Source organism: Triticum urartu, chromosome 2 (assembly GCF_003073215.2).
Source record: "Triticum urartu cultivar G1812 chromosome 2, Tu2.1, whole genome shotgun sequence".
Taxonomy (NCBI): Eukaryota; Viridiplantae; Streptophyta; class Magnoliopsida; order Poales; family Poaceae; genus Triticum; species Triticum urartu.
In genome coordinates this window covers 501,074,450-501,079,893 of record NC_053023.1, presented here as the reverse complement: position 1 = coordinate 501,079,893, position 5,444 = coordinate 501,074,450, and the positions used below count along the sequence as shown (strand labels likewise).

The 5,444-nt window shown below is 49.2% G+C and overlaps 1 pseudogene; it reads left to right on the top strand.

Moving 5' to 3' along the window:
* The first annotated feature begins 509 nt into the window (after window positions 1–509).
* On the top strand, window positions 510–5,026 carry LOC125537136 (annotated as a pseudogene).
* The last annotated feature ends 418 nt before the right edge of the window (window positions 5,027–5,444 follow it).

The window sequence follows — 5,444 nt, the reverse complement described above, 5'->3', positions numbered from 1 at the left end:
CGTGCCGCCTGGAGTGGGGGGTCGAGACCTTCATGGGCAGGCGGCGCTGCCCGGGCTGGCCAGGCTGCCCAGCGGTCGGAGCCGACCCTTGATTCGCCGGACATCGTGGCTGAGGAGCGTCGACGAGCTGGTCGATGGAGGAGGAGCTCCGGCGCACCCCTACCTGGCGCCCCAAATGTCGGATGTGGGGTTCCGACAAACCCTTAAGGTTCGAACACTGGGGTGCACGCGAAGTCTTTCCTTCCCACCAATTTACACCCTAGCACGCTAAGATCTCGCGGACGGACTCAACGAACTCGCAACACAGAAACACACGAGGTTTATACTAGTTCGGGCCACCGTTGTGGTGTAATACCCTACTCCAGTGTGGTGGTGGTGGTGGATTGCCTCCAGGGCAAAAGATGAACAGTACAAGGGAAGAACAGCCTCCTGAGGTTGAGGTGTTCTTGTGAGTAGGCTCTCGATCGGATTGGATCAAGCTACGATGAGATGAGATGAGATGAGATGAGATGCGATCAGCTCAGCTCAGCTCAGCCCCCGTCCCCCTACTATGGTGGCTAGCTCTACTTATATAGGCCCTGGTCCTCTTCCCAAATATCGAGCGGGAAGGGAGCCAACAACGGAGGGCAAATTTGAAGGGGGACAACTAGTACAAGCTATCCTAACAAAAGTGGTCTTCGCCTGCGAAAAGCTCTGGTGGTGACGCCGTCTTGGGCTCCACGATGACCTCTGTCTTACCGTCCTCCTGGTCTTGGTCTTGTTGCACCGATATAGCAACCTTTGCCTGATGCTTCAGTACTCTTCGCCTGCGCTGGCCTCCTTAGCACCAAAGAGGAAACAAGGACGTTGCGCGCGCTGGCGCCTGCCTGGCGCCTGCCTGGTGTCGTGCGTCATGGCTCACGTCACGAGAGCCTCATGAGGTTTGCCCCGCCTTGATATCTCCGCTCCTCGTGAGCCTGCCTGGCTAGGCTACTCCAGAGGAGGTCTTGCGTCGTCCGCCTCGCGAGGCTTGGACCCTCGCGAGGGTCTTGGAAGCTTTGTTGGTGAAGATGGGCCGTATGGCCTGCTGGCTTGGCCATGCCGTGGGCCGCAGGCAGGCAAGTCTGAGGACCCTCGTTCCCAGAACACCGACAGGTCCTGGCACCAGATATTTTCCCGAGGAGCAAGTTGCCATATCCAATGCCTTTTTTGTTTTGCCTCTTTGGAGTTGAAATTTTAATGTCATGAGTTGAAACTTTTTTTAAGTGTTCTTGAATGAAAAGTTGAGTCCTTGAGATCCAGATTTGATTGCTTGCACGTTTTGATATTTAGTTTAATTGGACTGGAAAGGAAGGGTAATGTGTGCTACATCCCCGAAGAGCCCATGTAAATAGGCGCCTCAACCCTAAAAGTAAAGGAAACTTACAGTCCATGTACATTGTGCCTCAAGGATTGTATCATAATTCACACCTCTTGCAGGATACATGCTCCACGAGATATTGCTTGTATGGACACTGAACATTGGCTTGGTTTATTGCCGCATCAGATGCAAGGATCACTCCTAGAGTGTGCTTTATCAACTGTGATAGGCAATTCCTCAAACGATTGTACTGCATGTTCCAGTGGTGCAAGTATATTATAGGACACATGGCGTTATATTATAAGATTTTTTTTATTGATTTTGACGTTCCAGATTATAGCACACCTAACAGTATATTATAAGAGTTCTGTATATTTTCTGATGCTTCTCCTTCCTAAACATTGCAGGTATTGTCTGAATATAGAAGAGAAGGATTGGATTTTATTATGAAAGCCATCAACCAACCAACATATTTGAAGGACCTTACAGGTGCTTCTAATAATGTGATTAAGCTGGACACTTGTTTGACATTGCCTGTCAGCTTCCCTGTAAATTCTGGGAAGTTGTCTAGTGTTCGATGTCTAATTTTAGGTGCTGGAACTCTTGGGTGTGATGTAGCTCGCATTCTTATGGTTAGTGTTATGGTTGATGCTACTTTTATGTTGAACTATAGAGTATACTCACAGAACATCTTGTTAATCATGCTGGATAGCAACTTGTCAGGATTATGGTGTTCGGAAGCTGACAGTGGTTGACAGCGGTAGTGTTGGTGTGTTGGCAAGGCAATCACTTTACACATTTGGTGACCGTGATGTCCCGAAAGCAACAGCAATATGCACGCATCTAAAAGAGAGATAATCATCAGCGGTGAGTTTTCACTTCCTCTCAAGACAGTACTTCAAATTTTTAGAACATTTTCATCTCAATTTCTGCCTTGTAGGAGACTGAAGGAATTCAAATGGAAATACCGATGCCAGGGCATCTAGTGTCATCTTTTTTTTAGAAAAGGAGGACGGCCCCCGGCCTCTGCATCTGGACGATGCATACAGTCATTTTATTAATTATTGACACAAGACCTTACAAAGTCATACAACAGTAAGACTAAAGCCACCGGCTAAGCAACATCCGTCGTTATTCCTATCTAGTTGATGAAGGGGCACTGAAAGTCTAGGCCTAATACCAAACAGACCTCGTAGCCAAACCTAACATCTAAGACTTGAGGTCCCAACCAGGACGCCTACCGGGTATGGGCACCCACCAGTCCGGCGTGCTTCTCAACCAGGACGCCTGTCGGGTATGAGGCCGCCGTAGCCACCTGCCACCAATCCATCTTCAGAGCTGTACTGCTGCATCAACCTTGCCCGGTCTAGCTGCCACCGACGCCACCACGACGCCAGGCAGCGTCACCCTCCTGCGTGAGTCCATCTCCGCTCATCAGGCGCCGAGTCTCCACTGCGCCACGCCGCCGAGATCCGTCGTCATCAATGGACAAGATGAAACACCGCTCCTCCTCTTGTCCCCTCCAGCCAACACTTGGTCCAAAACGATACCCCCAGAAAGGAGAACAACATCGAAACGTCAACATCGTTCGATCCGGTAGACCCAGATCTAGGGTTTCCCCCGGAACCTCCCGATCAGGTTGACGTGACCTGCAACAACGATGCCTCGAGAAGGAAACGACATCAGAGATGCCGCCATCGTCCGCCAAGACCGCAGTCAGGCGCGATTTTCACCGGAAGCCGTGTCGTCCTGATCTCGTGGCTGGCTAGAACCGCGCAGAGTCTCGCCATGAAGACGTAAGCCGCTACTGGTACTCTGGTAGAGATCCTCCATACCCTCACCGGTCCCTCCATGCACCATCGGCCAGCCAAGACCACGCCGTGGTGGATTTGGACGGGACGCCAGATCCGCGGCCGCCGCGACCCATCTTCAGGCAGAGCCATCCACCAGTTCATCCATGAAGTGATGCCACCATCCATGCACGAAGGGAAGCCCATCGCCGTCTTGGACCGCTGCCCGCCGTCGCCCAGGCTAGGAGCGCCGCCCTGCCTACTGCCCACGAGCGCACCACAAGAGACGCCCCTGCCACCTCAAGGGGATCCCGCTACAGATACGCCCGTCCTAGCGCCTTGGCACTGGGCCCGCCGCCACCGCGGACCTCGCCGGCGGCAGTGGCGGCAGGAGAATGGCCGAGGGAGGCTGCTGGCGGCGCTGGTTTTTTGGCCCCCTGGCGTCGCCCAGGGAGGCGATGCAAGGGGGTCACGTGTGCGCCGCTCCTCATCCAGTGTCATGTAAGAAAGCAGCTGGTGTGCTTGATAATTGCAAGCGTCTCCAGAAGTTAGTAGCAACCCATGATGTTGTGTTCTTGTTGACTGACACAAGGGAAAGCAGGTGGCTTCCAACACTTCTCCGTGCGAATGAAAACAAGGTAAACTATGTCCATATTCTTGAATAATATACACATTGGAAGTTCTAAATCCAATGCCTCATGTCAAACTGCAGATTGCTATTACTGCAGCCCTAGGATTTGATAGCTACCTTGCCATGCGACACGGAGCTGGTCCAGGAACATATTCTGAAACTTCAAATGTGGTTGCTGCCACAACTAAGCTGTCTGCAGAAGATGTTCTTCGCCGTCAAAGGCTGGGCTGTTACTTTTGCAACGACGTTATTGCTCCAGTTGATGTAACGTTTGTTGCCAGAGATTTTTGAGTTGCACTTGTTTCCTCAATGTGCTATCTACTACGTACAACCATGATATGTTTTAATGATCTTTTGATGCAGTCAGTCTCCAACCGAACACTGGACCAACAGTGCACAGTAACACGACCTGGACTGGCCTCCATTGCATCTGGGTATGCTGCAGACCTCTTCGCAAGAATCTTAAATCATCCAGATGGCTAAGCAGCTGAACACTTGGAAGCTGGACAGCATGAACTCGTGTACTATATGGTTTCTATGTAAGACGACAGATGCATTCATGATGAGAAGGCAATGTGAACTGATAGTTGATTCCCATCTTATGCAGGATACATGCTCCAGGAGATACTTCTGGCGCGACCAGTGAGCGTCCATTTGATCTGTTGCCGCACCAGATACGGGGATCAATATCGCAGTACAACTTATTAACCCTCTTGGGATATGCCTCAAGCAGATGCGTTGCATGTTCCAACGCGGTAAGCAAACTCTTTAGTTCTATATATGATTCGAAACAATGTTTTCTAAATTTTGCTGAAACCCATACTGCTTATTCATTCACTTGATCTCGTGCAAAACAAATGGCAGGTATTGTGAGAATACATGAGTTAGAGGACTGGATTTTGTGATGCAGGCGATCAATGAACCAACCTATCTAGAAGACCTTACCGGCCTGACGGACTTGATGAAATGCACGGATTATTCTCAGGTTGAGTGGGTAGATGAAGTCAAAGATGACGAGTTCGCCGACATCTGAAGTACCACATGATTTCATGACTATAACTAGTGTAACTAGGGGCTGGGGCGCACCCATGGCGCGCTGCCTGAGGCAATCCTCTGTGGTGCCAGGTAGGCTGGTGCCCCTTCTGCTGACTTTTTCTGTAAAATGGCTAGGACAGGTTCACATGTAACTGAGAACGTCGCTTATCAGTGACAGCAAGTAGGGAAATCCATTAAAGTTGAAAGCAGATTAGCTGTTCAGACGCTGCATTATACTCCCTCCATTCCTAAATATAAGTCTATGTAGAGATTCCACTATGAACCGCATACGGATGTATATAGATGCATTTTAAGTATAGATTCACTTATTTTGCTTCATGTGTGGTTCATAGTGGAATCACTCCAAAGACTTATATTTAGGAACAGAGGGAGTACATATGAAAGGTTGTCCAAGCATAACCTAGTTACAACAAGCAGGGAATACATTACAGCTTAAAGCAGATTAAACTTATGGAACTACCACTCATACTTCTCACTTTTATTGGACCATTTAAGAAAAAGGGAACATAGATTGCTATTATGTTACCCGTAATCACATTGCATCAAATGCATTACAGAATTAGACATTGAGAACATTCATGATGTTTGTAGACTCTTTCTCAATTTTTACAAGATGCATACAAAATCC